We start from the raw sequence: 22,443 nt of genomic DNA, 5'->3' as shown, positions 1-22,443 counted from the left end.
CCTCAGTGATTTGGTTCATTACCTTTCTACCTTCAAAGCCAGCAATGATGTGTTGAATCATTTTCCTGTTTTGAATCTCTCTGATATCCCCTTCTGCTCCTGTTTAGTGCTATTAGTGGCCCATGTGATTATTTACCTGTGGCCCACCAAGGTAATACCGAACAATCTCCCTAATTCAATTAATGGATACTTTACTTATATTTCTAAGTTCCTTTTGTCATGAAATATAACACATTCCCAGGAGTAACACCAGGGGACAGAAATAAAGGAGAGCACAATTATGTCTATTACAGAAGTTTAAATATCTGTAGTGTGAATTTTCCCCAAATTGATCTAGGACCCAAAATAAAGCCCCCCAAATCCTTGCAGGTTAATTTTTTTGTAGAAATTGACATGCCGATTCTTAACTTTACATGGAAATACTATGGCCTAGAGTAGCCATTACAATTTTGAAATAGAAGAAAAGGTTGGAAATTTTAAAATAAAAGACCAAAGTTCAAAAGTTTACACTGTCTATCTTCAAGTCTTGCTATAAAACTACAGTAAATTAAGAGAGTGTGGCACTGGCATGAGTACAGGCATATAGATTAATAGAACAGAATGGAGAATTCAAAAGTAAATCAACTTAATTTTTAAATGGTGTTGATACAATTGAATGCAGCAATGTTTTTCAACAAGTGATGCTTAAATAACTGAATATTTACATGCAAACAATAATAACAAAATAAATATAACCTTACTTCATAGTACATACAAAAAAAGTGACCTAAAATCGAAAACAGACCTACAGGTAAATCTACTTCCAAAATACAAACAACAATGTAAACCAATGTTATTTCAATTTATTTTATTTTATTTTTTAAAGATTTATTTATTTATGCATACAAGAGCTGGGGTACAGACCACAGATGCAAGGGGTGAGAGGATTCACCAGAGACAGAGTGGGGACCAGAACAGGCAGATTGACTGAAATACACTGCTTGGGGGAGCAGCGGGCAAGTCAGGAGAGGTCTGCTGTGCCATGTGGGTTGCTCCCTGGCCAGCTGGGGATCTAACCAGTGCTGCAGAGGCTGTGGATTGCTTCATAGTGTGGTACTTAACCCCTTGTGCAACCAGAGAGGCCCTCAATTTTTTTTTTTTAAAGAAAGAAAATATAGGAGAAAATTTGTGTGGTCTTGAGCTGTAAAACAAAGACTATGTAAATTGTAATACATCAAAATTAAAATGTTCTTATCTTTGAAATACTTTCAAGAATAGAAACAAGTGACAGATAAAGGGGAAAACTGCAAGGAATTACATATGCTCAAGGTATGTAACATACAAGAATCTTACAAACAAACAAACATAAAAAACACCTTACAAATGAATAAGTCACATCAGCTCTTTGCAGATTTTTGTGATCAGTCCTTTATCATTAGTGTCGGGTGCAAAAATGTTCTCCCAGTTGGTGGGGTTTCTCTTTGTTTTTGTTATTATCTCTTTTGCTGTGCAAAAGCTCTTTAATTTGATGTAGTCCCAGCTGTTTATCTTTGCCTTCACTATCACTGCTTTGGGTGATGTGTCTGTAAAGATGTCTTTGATGTGCAAATCACGTAGTGTTTCGCCTATATTTCCTTCTATATATTTTATGGTTTCAGGTCTTATGTCTAGTTCTTTAATCCATTTTGAGTTGATTTTTGTGTATGGTGTGAGGTAGTGGTCAAGCTTCATTCTTTTGCATGTAGCGACCCAGTTTTCCCAGCACCATTTATTGAACAAACTTTCTTTGCTCCAATGCATATTCTTTGCTCCTTTGTCAAAGATTAGTTGACCATAAATCTGTGGGTTTATTTCTGGATTTTCTATTCGATTCCATTGGTCTGTATGTCTGTTCTTGTTCCAATACCATGCAGTTTTGATGATTATGGCTTTGTAGTATAGTTTGAAGTCTGGGAGTCTGATGCCTCCATTCCCTTCTTTTTTTTTCAGGAGAGCTTTGGCTATTCGGGGTTTTTTGTGATTCCATATGAATTTCATCAATAATTGTTCTATTTCTTTGAAGAATGACATTGAAATTTTGATTGGAATAGCATTGAATCTGTATATTGCTTTTGGAAGGATGGCCATTTTAATAATGTTTATTCTTCCAATCCATGAGCAGGGGATGTCTCTCCATTTCTTTGTGTCTTCTTCTATTTCTTTTAACAGTGTTTTATAGTTTTCTTTGTATAGGTCCTTTACCTCTTTTGTTAGATTTATTCCCAAATATTTGATTTTTTTTGTTTCAATAACAAAAGGGATGGTTTTTTTGATTTCTTCTTCTTCAGATTTATTGTTTGTGTATAGGAAGGCTACTGACTTTTGCGTGTTGATTTTGTATCCTGCCACTTTACTGAACTGATTGATGAGTTGAATTAGCTTTTCTGTGGAGTTTTTGGGGTTCTCTATGTATAATATCATATTGTCTGCAAATAGTGATAGTTTGACTTCTTCTTTTCCTATTTGGATTCCTTGGATGTCTTTCTCTTGTCTTATTGCACTGGCTAGGAATTCCAGTATTATATTGAAAAGCAGTGGTGGGAGTGGACATCCTTGTCTTGTTCCAGATCTTAATGGAATTGCTTTCAGCTTTTCACCATTGAGAATGATACTGGCTGTTGGCTTGTCATAGATGGCCTTTATGATGTTGAGGTATGTTCAACTCAACAACAACAAAGAAAATAATCCAGTCAAAAAATGGGCAGAAGAGCTAAAAAGAAACTTCTCTGAAGAGGAAATGCAAATGGCCAACAGGCATATGAAAAAATGTTCAACATCACTTGTCATCAGGGAAATGCAAATCAAAACTACCATGAGATACCATCTTACACCAGTGAAAATGGCACATATTAAAAAAAACTAGCAACAACAAATGTTGGCGAGGGTGTGGAGAAAAAGGAACTCTTCTGCACTGTTGGTGGGAGTGCAAACTGGTCCAACCACTGTGGAAAGCTGTGTGGAGATTTCTGGACCTACTAAACATAGAGCTTCCATATGATCCAGCAATTCCACTCCTAGGTATTTACCCAAAGGACACAGAAACATCAATTCCAAAGAACACCTGCACCCCTATGTTTATAGCAGCACTGTTTACAATAGCTAAGCTTTGGAAACAACCCAAATGCCCAAAAATAGATGACTGGATCAAGAAGATGTGGTTCATATATACCATGGAATATTACTCAGCATTCAAAAAAGATAAACACATGCAATTTGCAGCAACATGGATGGCGCTGGAAGGGATCATGCTCAGCGAAATAAGCCAAAAAGAAAAAGAAAAATACCGGATGGTCTCACTCATAGCAGGAATCTAGAAAACTTAAATAAGGGACCAGGAAAATGAATAACTATAAGAAAGTTAAAATCAAAATCAACAAAAAACTATGAACCAGAGACACTTTTAGGGGGGCGGGGGCGGGAGGGGAGGGATTGGGGTCAGAATGGGGGGGCTGCAATTGTATGGGGAATATAACAATAAAATTTATAAAAAAAAAATAAAATCCATTACTACACACAAAAAAAAAATAACAAATGAATAAGTCAAAAACATGGCTCTTTTTTAAACTGGTAAAATATTTTAACAGAAACTTAACCAAAAGAAAATATACTAATGATAAATAAGCTCATAAAAAACAAATTAGTGAATTGCAAATTAAAATATCATGCTACAGGCCTCCCCTGTTGGTGCAGCGGTTGAGTGCTGGGCTGCGAAGCTGCCTGCAGCTTCTGCAGCGCTGGTTCAATCCCTGGGCACCGACGAGGGTCCCACATGGCTCACAGACCTCTCCTGTTGTGCCCGCTGTTCCCCTCAGCAGTGTATTTTTTCACTCTGTCTGTTTTGCTCCCCGCTCTGGCTCTGGTGAATTCTCTTACCCTCCCACTCTTCTGACTGTACCCAGTGCTTGTATAGATAAATAAATAAATCTTTAAAAAATAAAATAAAATATCATGCTACTACATATCCCAAAATGACTAAGCATAAGAAGGGTGACTATACTAGGTATATGTATGTGGAGTAATATACTAACTCATATATTGATGGAAAATTAAAAGGGCATAGAGACTTTGGTAAATCATTTGGCAGCTTATAAAATTATAATACTTACAATATGACCCAAATAATCTGATTATTAGGTATTTATTTACACTGGAGAAATAAAAACATCTATATAAAACATGCACATGATTAGTAGTGACAAATTTATTCATAATAGTCAAATCTTGGAACAATTCAAATGTCCGTCTACTGGAAACATGTAAACAGAGTACTGTAAATTAACACAGTGAACTACAACTCAGAATTATGGACTGTAGTACTGACATTTAACAAATGGATAAATAGCAAAGGTATTATGTTGAATAGAAGACATATTGTATGCTTTCATTTATATGAAATTCTAGAAAGTGAAACACAGCAGTGACAAATCAGTAATTGCCAAGGATGGTGTATGGAAGGAGAGGACTGACTGAAATCACAAGAGAAATTTTTCTGTTCATAGAAACTTTATATCCTGATTGTGAGGGTATATACAGGTCTGCAGATATTTGTCAAAGCTCATAAAATTGTAAACTTGATGGCTGGATTGTATTACATGTAAGCCATACTGCAACAAAGGTGACTTTTAAAATGACCTATATAGTTCTAGAAGGAAAAATAATATGTAATAGGTTTGAAAAATATCTACTTTGCAACTTTGTTATATTCTGTCTCTGACAATCTGAATTTGCTTCTGGAATTAAGGCTCCATTTGACTTTCACCTTCACATGCTCTAAAACCTACACACAGCAGTGCCAGCCTGAGCCCGATCACTGTGGTTTTTCAGGAAACAATGTTGTTTTAGCCAAAGGAGAAGACTCACTGGGAGTATTCCTCCGTAGGCCTCATGGATGAATGTGGCTTTTATAAGTCACTGAGAAGGAAAGCTCAGGTCTCAAATCAATATCCCTCTCAATAGCAAAGTTTCTGTGAGATGGAAGAGTCAGGAAGGTTCATTAGAATTTGGCAATCAAGCTTCTGCTTATTGCTCTCTGAAAATTGTATTTTTCTCTTCCTCTCACAGAAGATAAAAACTGAAATTTGCCCCCCACATGCCACTTAATAAGGGAAACAACCTCTGAAATCCTGGATGATATGGTTTATAAAAGTCTTCTAATAGATGGAGCTTTTGTGTTAAGTTAGACCAGTCAACAAAAAGTATTTTTTTTTACCCTTTTTAGCAAAGCCTGTTTGTTTTGTTCGTTTGTTTGTTTTTAGCAAAGCCTGTTTTGTCAAAGAAAAAAAATGAACTTTATGTACCAATGAGGTAATCCTTACTAAAGGTAAAACTAGCCCTGCAGACAGTATTTGAAACTTGATAAATAGACCCAGTCATTATCAGGACTCTTCTCATTTTACCAAATGCGACTCTTAGAAATCTGATATGTCTCCACATAAGATCTGAAGATGGACATGGAGATCTGTTTAGACTAAGTGCAGAAAAGAGCGTCCCACATTATCGATGGTCCAAGCAAGTACACAGCCACACCAGGTAGGGAGGCTGGCAGCAAGGAGGCAGCCTGGTCCTGGGGCAGGGGGGCTGGGAATCAGACAGGCAACCAAGCCTCCCAGTCCCCCATTAATCCTTTTGCTCTTTCTCTGGGCTCTCTCTGGCTTTCTCTTTCATGTAGTCTTGTGGCCTCTTCCCTCCTGTAGTCACACGTCTCCCCTTTCTCACTGCCCATGCTTTTATCCCAGCCTCTAGGCTCAGGTGTGCACACTTGCACATGCATGCACACCCATCCTCCAGGTGTCCACAATCAGGCACGCAAGCCCATGCCCACGTTCCAAAGCACCTTCTGCATTAACACAATCAAGGCCAGAAGTGATAGCCACAGAGGCTAGATGCGTAAAAAGCCTGATTAATTCATTTACTCTACAGTCAGTCTCATGGTCTGCTCAGTCATAGTTAGTCCTCTACCACTCAAATAATGATCTTGGGAAAGGCAGAGAATGGTCCACACTCCCCACACCCAGTTTCTCTCCTTGAAAGCGTGGTTTTCACAGCTATAATGATACATGTTAAATCATAAATTTGAAGAGTGCAAGTGGTAGTAAAAGCTAAGTATGTATATATTCCTATCAGTATAAAAAAAAAAAAACCACCAACACAGTTTTATAGAAGGTTCTAGAGTTGTTACAACATAAACATTTGTTATCTCAGATTTTGATATAGGAGCTAACCACACATAATTTTCTAATAGTATAATGTCCAAGGGAGGATGCATGTGTTTACTTCTTTGATATGCATATTGTTTTAATTAGTTTTTTTTTTAAGTGAGAAAATACAGTTAAGTGACTCTGTAAATGGGTGTACATGACCTCTCAATTGTGATAACTGCTTACAGGCCAGATATATACTTTTTTGGAAGAAACATTTCTGTTTTAGTCATTGTAATTTTTGATTGATATTTGCTGTCACTCTTCTCCCAGTAGAACGTGAGCAGTTATAAGAATGGAAAACATTTACAAAGAACCTATGGAAAAATGCTGACAGTCTTCCAGCCTGGTTTCTTCAATGTGATTTTAAGGAGACACAGTATTTTAAAAGTGCACAGCATTGAAGGGAAAAAAGGTTTAATTGAATAGCAGAAAATAGAAAATACAGATAACAGTACAAGAGACATTAGTCTCAATAATAAAATATAAAACAATGCAAAAACCAGAAAAACAGTACCGAAATATGCAAAATGGAGGGAAATCTAACATAGCCTCTTTTACCCTGCATTTTGTAAAATTATGAATGGGGACAAAACAAAATGAAATATAAATAACAAATGAGCACAGGAAATGGCAGTCAAAGTTATAAAATTTAGGTGTCCCAAAGTAGGAACAAGAATGTTTTTGATTTGCAAATCAAAACCACAATGAGATACCACCTTACACCAGTAAGAATGGCACATATCAAAAAAAACAGCAACAACAAATGTTGGTGAGGATGTGGTGAAAAAGGAACACTCCTACACTGCTGGTGGCAGTGCAAACTGGTCCAACCACTGTGGAAAGCTGTGTGGCAGTTCCTCAGTCTACTAAAAATGGAGCCACCACACGACCCGGCAATTCCACTTCTACGGATCTACCCAAATGACACAAAAACATTGAATAAAAAAACCACCTGTACACCTATATTTATTGCAGCACTATTTACAATAGGCAAAACCTGGAAACAACCTAAATGCCCAAAAATAGATGACTGGATCAAGAAGATGTGGCACATATACACAATGGAATATTATTCAGCAATCAAAAAAAGATAAACTCATGTCATTCGCAGTAACTTGGATGGAGCTGGCAGGAATTATGCTCAGTGAAATAAGCCAGAAGGAAAAAGAAAAATATTAGATGGTTTCACTTATAGCAGGAATATAGGGGAACCAAATAAGACATCAGTGTAAAAAAAAATAATAACAGTACAAAACACAACAAAGTAAAAACAGACAATTATAAATCAGAGACAGACTGCAGGGGAGGAGGCGGGAGAGGGATCAGAGGGAGGGAGGAGCACAGGGGACTGAGGTGATGGTGCATGGATGCCTTGGGGAAGGAAACTCTATGGGGACTACACCTGAGGGGGTGGGGGGAAGCAAATATTGTTTAAAAATGAACAATGATGTAAAAAATTTAAAAAAATATTTAAAAAGAATGTTTTTGAAAGGAATAAACAAATATTAGGAATAATTTTTTTTTTTTGCTTTCATTCATTTTATTCTAAACCAAATCAAATCTGGCTCAACCAGAGTTGGATGCAAACGAAATAATACAGCTTTTTATTTATTTATTTTCCCTCATATTTATTTATTTATTTATTTATTTTTTTTTTTGCACTTAAGACCTGAGCCTTTCATTTTTTTTTTATAAATTTTATTGTTATATTCCCCATACAATTGCAGCCCCCCCATTCTGACCACAATCCCTCCCCTCCCGCCCCCGCCCCCCTAAAAGTGTCTCTGGTTCATAGTTTTTTGTTGATTTTGATTTTCACTTTCTTATAGTTATTCATTTTCCTGGTCCCTTATTTAAGTTTTCTAGATTCCTGCTATGAGTGAGACCATCCGGTATTTTTCTTTTTCTTTTTGGCTTATTTCGCTGAGCATGATCCCTTCCAGCGCCATCCATGTTGCAGCAAATTGCATGTGTTTATCTTTTTTGAATGCTGAGTAATATTCCATGGTATATATGAACCACATCTTCTTGATCCAGTCATCTATTTTTGGGCATTTGGGTTGTTTCCAAAGCTTAGCTATTGTAAACAGTGCTGCTATAAACATAGGGGTGCAGGTGTTCTTTGGAATTGATGTTTCTGTGTCCTTTGGGTAAATACCTAGGAGTGGAATTGCTGGATCATATGGAAGCTCTATGTTTAGTAGGTCCAGAAATCTCCACACAGCTTTCCACAGTGGTTGGACCAGTTTGCACTCCCACCAACAGTGCAGAAGAGTTCCTTTTTCTCCACACCCTCGCCAACATTTGTTGTTGCTAGTTTTTTTAATATGTGCCATTCTCACTGGTGTAAGATGGTATCTCATGGTAGTTTTGATTTGCATTTCCCTGATGACAAGTGATGTTGAACATTTTTTCATATGCCTGTTGGCCATTTGCATTTCCTCTTCAGAGAAGTTTCTTTTAAGCTCTTCTGCCCATTTTTTGACTGGATTATTTTCTTTGTTGTTGTTGAGTCACATCAGCTCTTTGCAGATTTTTGTGATCAGTCCTTTATCATTAGTGTTGGGTGCAAAAATGTTCTCCCAGTTGGTGGGGTTTCTCTTTGTTTTTGTTATTGTCTCTTTTGCTGTGCAAAAGCTCTTTAATTTGATGTAGTCCCAGCTGTTTATCTTTGCCTTCACTATCACTGCTTTGGGTGATGTGTCTGTAAAGATGTCTTTGATGTGCAAATCACGTAGTGTTTCGCCTATATTTCCTTCTATATATTTTATGGTTTCAGGTCTTATGTCTAGTTCTTTAATCCATTTTGAGTTGATTTTTGTGTATGGTGTGAGGTAGTGGTCAAGCTTCATTCTTTTGCATGTAGCGACCCAGTTTTCCCAGCACCATTTATTGAACAAACTTTCTTTGCTCCAATGCATATTCTTTGCTCCTTTGTCAAAGATTAGTTGACCATAAATCTGTGGGTTTATTTCTGGATTTTCTATTCGATTCCATTGGTCTGTATGTCTGTTCTTGTTCCAATACCATGCAGTTTTGATGATTATGGCTTTGTAGTATAGTTTGAAGTCTGGGAGTCTGATGCCTCCATTCCCTTCTTTTTTTTTCAGGAGAGCTTTGGCTATTCGGGGTTTTTTGTGATTCCATATGAATTTCATCAATAATTGTTCTATTTCTTTGAAGAATGACATTGAAATTTTGATTGGAATAGCATTGAATCTGTATATTGCTTTTGGAAGGATGGCCATTTTAATAATGTTTATTCTTCCAATCCATGAGCAGGGGATGTCTCTCCATTTCTTTGTGTCTTCTTCTATTTCTTTTAACAGTGTTTTATAGTTTTCTTTGTATAGGTCCTTTACCTCTTTTGTTAGATTTATTCCCAAATATTTGATTTTTTTTGTTTCAATAGCAAAAGGGATGGTCTTTTTGATTTCTTCTTCTTCAGATTTATTGTTTGTGTATAGGAAGGCTACTGACTTTTGCGTGTTGATTTTGTATCCTGCCACTTTACTGAACTGATTGATGAGTTGAATTAGCTTTTCTGTGGAGTTTTTGGGGTTCTCTATGTATAATATCATATCGTCTGCAAATAGTGATAGTTTGACTTCTTCTTTTCCTATTTGGATTCCTTGGATTTCTTTCTCTTGTCTTATTGCCCTGGCTAGGACTTCCAGTATTATATTGAAAAGCAATGGTGAGAGTGGACATCCTTGTCTTGTTCCAGATCTTAATGGAATTGCTTTCAGCTTTTCACCATTGAGAATGATACTGGCTGTTGGCTTGTCATAGATGGCCTTTATGATGTTGAGGTATGTTCCTTGTATCCCAAGAATTTCAAGGGCTTTTGTCATGAATGGGTGTTGCACTTTGTCGAAAGCTTTCTCAGCATCTATTGATATTATCATATGGTTTTTATATTTCTTTTTGTTGATGTGTTGGATAACGTTGATTGATTTTCGGATGTTAAACCATCCTTGTGCCCCTGGAATGAATCCAACTTGGTCGTGGTGAATTATCTTATGGATACATTGTTGGATTCTGATAGCTAAAATTTTATTGAGGATTTTTGCATCAGTGTTCATTAGGGAGATTGGCCTGTAGTTTTCCTTTTTTGTGTTGTCCTTGTTCGGTTTTGGTATTAGTGTAATGTTGGCTTCATAGAACGTGTTTGGTATTGTCCCTTCCTTCTCAATTTTTTGGAAGAGTTTGTGAAGGATAGGCACTAATTCGTCTCTGAATGTTTGGTAGAATTCATTTGTAAATCCATCAGGTCCTGGGCTTTTGTTTTTGGGGAGGTTTTTGATTACCATTTCAATTTCGCTAATTGTAATTGGTCTGTTTAGGTGTTCTGTTTCTTCTTTATCTAGCTTTGGGTGATTGTAGAGTTGTAGGAATTTGTCCATCTCCTCTAGATTGTTAAACTTGTTTCCATATAACTGTTCATAGTAGTTACTGATTAAGGAATAAAAAATTTTGATTTGAAAACAATGCTTAAGAATAGAAAGAAAAATATTAACAAATATTAACCATATTCTGGAAAAAATTCATGAAAATAATCCCATACATAGACACAAACTGGTAAAATTTTAATTTGAATACGGACAAAATCTTCATGTTCTCAATAAGACAAAAATCAGGTTACTCTCCCAGATTTGCAAATCTGATTTTTATTCGCCTCTCAAGATACTGATTTAAGAAAGAGCAACAATTAAAAAAAAAACCTACAGAAAGAATATGGAAAAAACATAATAATGTAAAATTAAGAAAAGACCTCTAAACCATTATCCTCGACCCTACTATGTTGCCTAGAAAAAGATAAAAATTAGTTAAAATATACAAAATGCTGCTGTGGAATTAGACAACTATCCCTTGCAATAACATAAATTAAAAGAAATTTCTCTTTAAACCTGGCAAGGAAGACGTGATTGAAAGATGGTTTGAATTTCATCTACTCAAATCATTTTTCTAGAAAAAGTGTGGGATCACAAGAATTTTGGTGAACCTGGAAAAACACCATTATTTCCGCAATATTAAGATGTGATGTTTGTTATTTTGGAAGTTGAAGGACATGCTCTTGAAGCCTTTCAGCCTTGCAGAATCTTAAGAAAAGCAGCTAGCACAAGAACTTTAAAGGCAACTATGGTGACATTAAATAGAAATCTTTTGGTTTGCTTTGTCAAAGACCTACAGTTATATAAACACAATAATCATGATACAGAATATTTCTTTTATTTCCACAATTTCACCATGCTCCTTTGAATTCACTACTTCCTTCACCTCAGATTCTGGCAATAATTAATCTGTTTTCTATTTCTAGGATTACCAGATTTACAAAAAAAATTACATGCTTGATGAATACTTATTCTACTTTTTCATTGTTTATCTGAAATTCAAATTTAACTAATATTTTGTATTTCAAATTTATCTTATAGTTTGGGTGTCCTATTTAAAAGTATACCATCAGGGCCTCTCCTAGTGGCATAGCGGTTGAGCACTGGGCTGCAAAGCTGCCTGCAGCCTCTGCAGCGCCGGTTCGATCCCCGGCCACCTGCGAGGGTCCCACATGGCATGCAGACCTTTCCTGCCGCGCCCGCTGCTCCCTTCAGCAGTGTATTTCGTCACTCTACCTGTTCTGTTCCCCGCTCTGGTGAATTTTCTCACCCTCCCACACTTCTGACTGTACCTAGTGCTTGTATAAATAAATAAATAAATCTTTTTTAAAAAGGGTATATCATCCACCCTAAATATCATATACATCTTGTCTTGTGTTTTCTCCTAAAAGGTTTGTAGCTTTTTTATATAATTAGGGTTATAATCCATTTTGAATTTACTTTTGTATAAGCTGTGAGGCATACACTGAGGTTCCTTTTTGTGACTATCCCATTTCTTCAGCATATTTTTTTCAAAATATTATCCTTTTTCCATGTAATTCTCATTACATCTTTGTCAGAAATCAAGTGGCTTTACCTCAGTGGGTCAATTCATGATCTCTCATCCTATTCCATTGATTGACATGTTTTTTTCCTTGACAATATAACAATGTTTTGATTGATTCAACTTGAGAGAAATTCTTGAAACCAGGTATTGTTCAGAATTGTTTTGGCTATTCTAATACCTTGCTTTTCTGTATAAATTGTAGAACTGTTTTTTTAAGTTTCTAAACAAACATTCTGTTGTTATTTTGATTGACATTATTTTGACTCTATAGATCAATTTGGGAATAACATCTCCACAACACTGAGAACTTCAAATCCATGAACAATGTAGTGAGACTTCTAAACTGCGAACAAGGTATATCTCTGCATTTATTTAGGTCTTCAAAGTCATCTCTTAATATGTCAGGATTTTTTCTGACACTGTTGACAGTAGAACCAGGAATAAAATGGACAATGAATTATAATGTGCTTGAAGTGGAAGTCAGGATAAAAAGAAAACTATTCCTGAAGAAAAAAAATCATGAAAAAGTAAAATTGCTACACCAATGCTGCTCACTAGATTAATGAACTATCAATACTCTCAGGTTACTGCATTACCAAATCAGTTACATAAATTTAACAAATCTTCAAATTAAAGATGTCAGCAAAGAATTCTGTGACTGTACTAGAGACTAGTAAAAGAATAGAAGGGGAATCCATCCACAAATATCAGGCCACATTCAAGTATGCAACAGAAAACAAAGATTTTTGAGAACCAATATAAAGAAATTAAACTAATATTAAAGAAAAAATAATGCTTTGTTAAAGGAATATAGAGGTTCATTGCATTCCCTACCAAAATCCTAAAGGCATTCTTCACAGAAATGGAATAAAAAAATCATAAAATTAATTGGAACAACAAAAGGTCCTGAATATTACAAAAAACCCAAAGATAAAAGAACAAAAATGTAGGTGTCACACTCTCTGACTTCAAATTACACTACAAAGCAATAGTAATTTAAACAACTTGTGATTGCACTGAAAAGACACACAGATTAATGAATAGAACTGAGAGCCCAAAAATAAAATCACACACACAGACAACTAGCTTACAAGAAAGAAGCCAAAGACATACAGTAGAGCAAGGACAGTCTCTTCAATAAATGTAAGGAAAACTGGACCACTGTAAGTAAAAGAACAAATCTAGACCACTACATTTTTATCATACATAAAAATTAACTCAAACTGAATTAAAGATTTGGATAACCTGAAACCATAAAATATATAGAAGAAAACAGGTCATACACTCCTTATTGTCAGCCTTAGAGATGTCTTTTGGCATTTGACTACAATGAAAAGGGAAACAAATGCAAACATAATTTAAACTCCATCAAACTAAAAAGCATTGGCACAGCAAAAGACATTTGTAACAAAAGGTATCTTACTGGATGAGAGAAGATATGTGTATATCATATATACAACAAGGGGTTAAGATCCAAAATATACAAAAGATCTGAATAGACACTTCAGCAAAGAAGGCATACAGGCACATGAAAAGATGTTCATCATCACTTACTGTAAGGGAAATGCAAATGAAAAGAAGTATAAGAGATCACCTCACAACCTGTGAGAATAGCTATTATTAAAAAACAAGGAATAACAAGTATTGGAGAGGATGTGGAGAAAAATGGAACCCTTATACCATGTTGGTGGGAATGTAAATTGGTTCAGCCATTGCAGAAAAGAGTATGGAGATGGCTCAAAAATTTTAAAATAGATATTCCATATGATCTAGTTATAACACATGTTAGTATTTAGCTGAAAATACAAAAACAATAATTCGAACAGATTTAAGTAGCACTACTTATAATATTCAGGAACTGGAAACCATGTATGTAAGCACCCATCACTTGACGGAGGGATAAAGAAGATGTGGTATATATACACAGTAGAATAGTACTGAGCTATAAAAAAGATAAAAACCTTCAATTTTCAATAATGTGGATGAACCTAGAAGGAACTATGTTTAGTGAAATAAACCAGAAAAAAACCCTGCATGATTGCACTCATATATGGTATACCTAAAACTTATAATGTTATAATACAAAGTTACTTCAATTTAAAAAAAGGGAAAAGAGTGATGATAAAAATATTAAGTATGAGATGTAGCCAACATAGGATAATTTTGGTATTGTATCTGAATATGAGATTAAAAGTAACTTAATTCAGTATTATAATATAAAGCTAGAAAGAGAACAGCAAAATGAACACAAATCAAACTACTTGAATGAATAAATGTGAAAGCTGAACATGAGAAGATGAAAAAGCAGGAAAATTATCCATGAGACAAAGATATTTAAAAACACTAAAAATACAAACTCCCAAAGAACAAGAAGGTAAAATAATAACAGATGACTACATCAATAGGTTACTAATGCAAATTTATACCAACGTATTTGTATACTTAAAGTGCACAGTAATTTAGAAATATTTAAGTATATAAAATTTTCCAGGTAAAAAGTACTATAAAGTATGAGGGTCTTCCTGGTGATGCAGGTGGTTGAGCGCCGCACAGTGAAGCTGTCCACAGCCTCTGCAGCATGGGTTCAATCCCAGCCAGCCAGAGAAAATCCCACATGGCGAAGCAGACCTCTCCTGTCTCACTCGCTGCTCCCCTCAGCAGTGTATTTTGTCAGTCTGCCTGTTCTGTTCCCCACTCTGTCTCTGGTGGATCCTCTCACCCTCCTGCACATCTGGCCTGTTCCCCAGCTCTTGTATAAAAATAAATAAATCTTTAAAAAAAAGTACTATAAGGTATGAAATAAGAGCATTTTTGCAAGTAGATCTTATACTACCATTTCATGGTCTTCTGTGCACTATTCAAACAGAAACCTCAAAGAATACATAACTTTCAATTTAGGCTTAATTTTCCAGAAAACCATAAACCTTCTTAGGTAGTAAACCTAATACTGATACAAAACCTGTACAAGAAGAAGAGTGGAATGGCGTTAATAGATGTACATCTTCTTATGAGTTTTATTGAGGTATAATTAACGCAATTACATATATTTAAAGTACACAATATGATTGGATATACATAAACTTGAAATAATTACTACAATCAGATGAACGCACGCATCATCTCACATAGTTTTTTTTTTGTTTGTTTGTTTGTTTGTGGTAAAAACATTTAATGTCTACTCTCTTAGCAAATTTCAAGCATCCAAACAGTATTATTAAATATAGTCCCCATGTTGTACATTAGATCCCCAGATCCAATTCATCTTGTTACTGAAGGTTTGTAACTTTTGATTAGTATATTCCCATCCTCCCTTGCCTCCAAACCTTGATAGACACCATTCTACTATCTGTTTAGTGGGTCTATCTTTAAACAGAAATGTAATGATAAATAAACTAAGAGCACAAAGAAAAAAGAATAACAGAAAGAGTATAAATACAGGCATAGATTATCCTTTTTTATCACTCATAAATTATTTAATGATTGGAATGAAATATAATACATCTGTTATTCATGAAAATGATACTTTAAAATGAGGAATGCAAAGTGAGCTGAATAGAAGTTAATATCCAGCCTTCACTTGAAGTGGTCAAAATGCTGATACCAGTAGACTATCAAAATCATATATGCAAATTATAGTACCAAAAACAGTTATTTCAAAAAATACACAGAGATATTCTAAAAATGTCAAAAAGGCACCATAAAAATCAATATGGAATTCTAAAATAAGTGTTCAAATAATCCATTGGAGTGTAAGAAAAGAGAAAGAGATACAAATACAGATGAAAACCAAATAATAAAATGGCAAATACTAGCATGTCAATAATTATGTTAAATGCAAATGCATGGCATATGTTTTTCCATCTTATTATTTTCTACCTGCCTATATTGTTATATTTTCTCTGTGTGTGTGTGTTTTTTTATTTTGGTGAATAGCATAAAGATTGAACATATCTTATTATTCTACTCTACCAATCTCTTAAGTTTGGGTTGTTTTATTTATACCATGCAAACATTAATTTTAAAAAAGCAGAGTTAGCTATATTAATATCTGATAAAGTAGACTTCTGAATAAAGAAAATTACTAGAGAAAGAGGGGGGTCTTTCACATAATCATGTAATGGATCAGCTCATTCTTAATCATACTTATTCATCATAATAGGGATGTTTCAGTGATTGCAGTAAGGCAAGAAAAAGTACATGAATACAAATGCATTGAAAGAGGAAAAAACTGTCTCTATCTGCATATAACATGATTGTCTACATATTAAATTCCTGGGTTCTGTAAAATATTAAAAAAATGAGTAATAAGTTCAACAAGGCAGTGGAATACAAGATCAACACGGGAAAATCAACTGCAGTTGTACAAACTAGCAAGCAACATGTGGAAACCATAATCAAAAACATAATACTGTGTACAATCTCACAAAGAAAATGAAACACTTAGGTTGACACTTAAGAAAAGTATATATGATTTATATTTTAAAGTATGCTGAAAATTATAAAACACAGGATAAAGAATTCAAGAAAGAATTTATTAATTGGCAAAACTTACTATCTATGTTCCTATTGAAGACTCAACATATTAAAAGTGTCAATTCCCCCTAAATTGATCTATAAATTTAATACAATTCCTACCAAGTTTCAGCAAGTTTATTTTTAGACATTGACAAGCTTCTTACAAAATTTACATGAAACAGCAAAGACTTAAGAGTAGGTAAAATCATTTTTTATAAAAAAATAGAACTACAAAAATCACTTCTCCAAATATTAATATGGGCTACAATAATCAAGAGAATGTGGTATTACAATGGAATACTACCCAGTTATTAAAAAAATTCTTGCCATTTGCAACCACATGGCTAGAACTAGAGAAGATTATGCACAAAACAGTAAATCAGAAGAAGGAAGACAAATACCAGAGGGTGTTATTTATATTTGCAATATGTAGAAACACAAACAAAGGTGATGGCGCATAGGCGAATTGGCTGTGGAAATTCTATGGGACTACACCTGATTTAAAATATATACAAAGATATTTAAAAATAAAAATCTACAAAAAAAAAACAAACAAAAACACACAACAAAGGGTCAGATAAAAACCAAATCAATAACAAACTCTAGATATCTGATTGATGTTTCCAGAGGGCCAAGGGGAGAGTAAGAGGAGAGGATAAAGTGGTGAGTACACTTTGTACTATGGGTACACTTGTTTTTCAATATGAGTAGGGTGTTCACTATGACTGGGTGTTTTAGTGGTGAATGAGCTGTTGTAACAACACCTGAAGGGGGAGATCCTACACCTCTAAATCACAATGTTGTAAACCAATGTTACCTCAATTAAAAGAAAGAGAGAAAGAGAGAATATGAATGTGGTTTTAGTGAACCATAGACACATAGAGCAATGGAAATAAAGTCTCGCAAATAAGTTTAACTGATTTATGACAAAAATTCAAATCCAATTCAAAGAATGAATGATAAATTTTCCAAAGACCAGTTCTGGAGCAACAGAATATCCACAGGAAAAAAAGATACCAATTATATTTTTTAAACTGAGTTATCATAAAATCATTAGAATATACTTGTATCTGTAGACAGATTTATTTTTTTGTATTTAGGTCTTTAATACATCTGGGCCTACAGATGTTCCATTGCCACCTTGGGTTGTGAGTCAACCTTGAAGTCATTCATTACTTATCTTGAAGGCTAAAACATTTTTGTGGCCAAGTAATTTTATCTGCCATTTTCTGTTTGCAGAATTCTAGGGATTCAACAACCTGCCTTCATTTCATGCTATCATTTTCCTCTTCAATTCAAACTAGCAGTATTTTTGCTAGTATAACATCTGCAATACCCTTGTAGTCTTCCATTATTTTTCAAGGGAATCTATGCCACTGGGCATGAGGATTCTCCACAGATCTTTCTGAATAATCCAGTCTCTACTTTTGGCTTCTGCTGAGATAGTTGATTGGATCCATGAGTGACATGATTAATCTCTCCAGAGGTTGCCCAGCTTCACACTCGGTGTTCTCTCAAGAGCATGTTTCAGCATGTTTTTCAATATGAGTAGGCTGAGAATTTTTCAAATAGTCAAGTTCTAGTTCCTTTTTCTTCAATCTTCCTCTTACCTCTCTGGTTCACTTGTTATAAAATGCAGAGCACATGACAGAATCAAGTTATTCTGAAACTTACCAGAAGTATCTTTAATTTCCATATTTTGAACAATAGTGCCATCAAGGCAATGTAGGTTTTTTTCCATTAAGCGCCCTCCCCTTAATTTTTCCAGCTTCTATTCATTATCCAAACCCAACAATACTTCCACAGTTGTAGGTATTTTGGTGTATTTTTACAGCAGTATTCCACTTACTGATACCTAAATCTATATTTGTTTTCTAAAGTTGCCATAAAAAATTACAAAATAGGGTAGTTTAATACAACAAAAATGATTTTCTCATTGTTCTGGAGGCCAGAAATTTGAAATCAAGATGTTGGCAGGGCCATATACCCTCTGAGGTCTCCAGGGAAGATACCTTCTTTGCCTTTTCTAGCTAATGGTAGTTGCTAACAATCCTTTGCATTCCTTGGCTTATGGTAACAGAATTCCACTTTCTGACTCCGTCTTTCCATGGCCTCTTTCTTTTGTCTCAATATCCAAATCCCCTCACCTCAATTTTCATGCAAAGATACAACTCACTGTAAGATTGCCCACCCTAATCCATTATGACTTCATTTTAATTTGGTTACAGCTTCAAAGACTCATTTCCAATAAAGTAAATTCACACATGCTGGGGACACAATTAAATCCACAAAAAAGTGAGATTAAAAGTTTTATTTAAAGGAAATGGGTTATGTAACATTTCAAAAACACTTATGTTTTTAGAATAATATAGACATCATTATAGGAATTAAATTATGCTGCTAAGTAAATCATGTTTAATAGGAAATCAAAATTATAATGTATTTAGAAAAACATAACAATTGGACCAATTAAGATACCCAAAGTTATACTTGAATAAAATCCATAGCCTCAAATATATTTCTTAAAAAGCAAGAATGAAAATATATAAACTGAGCATTCAATTGGTGAAGTTAGAAAGAACACAACAAGGGCCTCCCATGATGGTGCAGTGGTTGAGCGCTGGGCTGTGAAGCTGCCCGCAGCCCCTGCAGCCCCCAAAGCGCCGGTTCAATCCCCGGCCACCGGCCGAGGGACCCACATGGCGCCCCGCAGACCTCTCCTGCCATGCCTGCTGCTCCCCTCAGCAGTGTATTTCGTCAGTCTGCCTGTTCTGTTCCCCGCTTTGGCTCTGTTGAATTCTCTCACCCTCCGGCACTTCTGACTGTACCCAGTGCTTGTACAAATAAATAAATTAATAAAAAAAAAAGAAAGAACACAACAAAAAGAGTAAGGGAAATAAGATGAAGAAAATGATAGAAAGAAAAGCAGAAATTGATTAGTTCAGAAACAAAAATATTTCACTGAATTATATACTTGAAAAGACCAATGCATTCATGTCTCACTTGAAGGCTATGTGTGGCCTTGTACCCAAAATATAAAGCTTTGTTTTTGTGTTCTTGAAGTTCTTAAAAATTATAAGTTTGCAATTCAGTTTTGCAAGTGAAAGTCCATGGAACAATGGAGCATGTGCATTAGTAGAAGAGATTGGTACAATATACGTGCTACCTGCTCCTTGCCCCATCATCTGCACATAGCATTTGTGGGTGATTCATGAGCATAAAATTCCATAGGACTCATGATGTGTGCCCGTTCATTAAGTCTCCAAGTGAGTATAAGGTAAGTGTGGTGTACCTGTAATTGTGCTGACAACTCTAAAAGGTCATGCTTTCTGTTTGAACCAGAACTAATTCCAAATGCAGGAAAAAAGATAATGGCATTCTAACAAACAGGAACAACCAAGGAATTGAATCCTATCCTTTAGTACTTAAGTTGTTTTCCTTTATTAGCCAACTACTTAAAATGAAAATGATTTTTAAAATAAAGGGAAAGATGAAGCAACAGAAATTTATTTTCCATTCAGTCTTTCCCACTTATCAGTAAGCCACAATAGAAAATGTCTATAGAATGTGTATGTGCCAAGAAATGAAACAAAACCAGTTTAGTTTCAGGCAGCATTTCTACTGTTGTAAAAGAATGAAATGTATAGGCATGCATGAACTATGAAATACAAAATATGAAAGTTCAGTGATTTCATAGATGGCTTAAATACTCATATTTGCATTTTAAAATGGTATTGCACAATACGAAGATGAACAGTAACATTAAGTTAAAGAATTTAATTCTTAACACAGAATAACATTAAACTGCAAATTAAAAGAAAAACACACACCATGACAAATGAAAAAGAAACTTGTTTCTCTGTGTGTAAATGATTAAACATAAGAGAGGGTGGGGTGAAATGCAAAGCTCCACATGTAGTAATTAAATTTAAGTATATATATGGAAACTTGGGAATTCAGGCTCCTTTGTTGTCCTGCCTCGAAAATTTCAGGAGCCAGATTTATACATGCTAGGAAGGTAATTAGATAATTTATCTATAGAAAAATGAAATGACTTTAGAGAAGAAACATTTGTGTGTTCTCCTAATGAAGAAAGCTAGGTTACTGTACAATCACTGTAATTTAAAGTTCGCACTGTTCACATACACAGAGCTTCTAAGCAGTTCTTTAATGTTTTACTACAAAATGTAAACTGACAGTGAAAGATAATGAGATTTGCAGAAAATTCTCCAACATGAAATAGCACCCCCACCACCCCCCCAAAAAAAAAAAAACAGCCAAGAGAAAAGGAAGCAAGATGAAAAGAAAAAATAGAGGAAACAGATAAAACTTCAAAAATGTCATTAATTAAGAACAGAATGCTACAAAAAGGGGAAGAAATGGCAGAAAATAAAAAGTTCCTGGAAATTAATTTTTTTGTGGTTTTGAGGATATTAGTTGCTAGAGTAGAGAAGTGGGTTTAGTCATATGATGTGTGCCACTCTGCACCTCTGCATGCAACTTTGAAATGTAGCGGGATTTAGGGAATTTCCCTCTAATCCCATCACTAGATAACATTCTCGGTGTGGAGTACCTTTAACCGAAACAGTAGAAATTTGTGATCCACCAGGTGTTGGGAAAATGCAAATTATGCATGCAGTTGGTAGTAGATGTGCAGATGCCTGAATGTTTCGGAAGAGTTGAAGGTGAAGCAGAAGGAAATTTTATAGTAGGCAGAGTGGTAGATTGTCCTATTGCCTGCATACTGCACCTCATCTTATAGCAGAAATACATGCAGGAGAGCAGTACCCAAAAGCTTTGGAAGATTTCACTCTTGAAAATATTATTTCAACTATATTTATCTTCATTTCCATGACTACACAGAACTACTAGCACAAGTTTACCTCCTTCCAGACTTCCATCCAGATCACTCAAAGTTTCAATTTGTGATAGTGGATGGTATTGCTTTTCCTTATTGTTATGATCCAGAAGACCTATCCCTTCATACTGGAATACTAAATGGCTTACCCCAGTAAATGATCAGCCTTGCAAATAATCACAGGTTAGGTATAAGTTTAACCAATCAGATTGATCACAAGGATTGATAGAAATCAGGCCTTGCATGTTTCTGCATTGGGTAAAGTTGGAAACATGCTGCTACAATAAACCTAATGTTTTTTAGACCAATGCAAAGGTCGGCAATAATATACAAATCACAAAACCAGAAAGACACTACAATACTGCTAACAATTATACCAGGATTGTAGCTATACAAATCAGTCATATGGTCAGACTCATTATATAAGACTAATTTCAAATGCCAACTTTAGTGTAAGATGGCTGATTGTATTTGTCCCATTTTTGAGGCTATAAAGCATATATTTTATTATAGTTAAGGCAGTCACTATAAAAATTTAACCATTATTTTATAGTCTACTTATTCATATCATTACATTAAGAAAGTGAATGGTTTATGACTTATAAATTATCAGTGTTACCAGCCAGCAGATACTTGGGACTTTATTGAATAAAGCATTTGTAACACTGAATTTAAAGATCCCAAATAAGGACAAAATCAAGTGCATTTCTTTTTGTTTGTAATTTTTAGAAATCAAAACTCCTATAAAATAAATTTCAACTATTTTTCATTTAACATTTTTCTTTCTAAAACTGATCATTCCTGGTATGATTTTTTCCTTATTAATGCTTTATATCTTTTAAAAATAACTATTATTTTCACTGAGATAATATTGGATTATATAAGTTTGTACATTTAAAAACATTAATTCAG

General features: G+C 34.8%; 1 pseudogene across 1 annotated transcript in view; it reads left to right on the top strand.

Moving 5' to 3' along the window:
* Nucleotides 1–21,919, top strand: part of LOC311187665 (DNA repair protein RAD51 homolog 3-like) — a 141,687-nt pseudogene extending 119,768 nt beyond the window's left edge. The window contains exon 2 of the transcript in view: nt 21,224–21,919. The product of the transcript in view is annotated as a DNA repair protein RAD51 homolog 3-like (transcript). The remainder of the gene's footprint in view (nt 1–21,223) is intronic.
* Nucleotides 21,920–22,443: the final 524 nt, after the last annotated feature.

The sequence above is a fragment of the Talpa europaea genome (assembly GCF_964194135.1).
Source record: "Talpa europaea genome assembly, chromosome: X".
Taxonomy (NCBI): Eukaryota; Metazoa; Chordata; class Mammalia; order Eulipotyphla; family Talpidae; genus Talpa; species Talpa europaea.
This window is presented reverse-complemented; position numbering and strand designations above follow the sequence as displayed.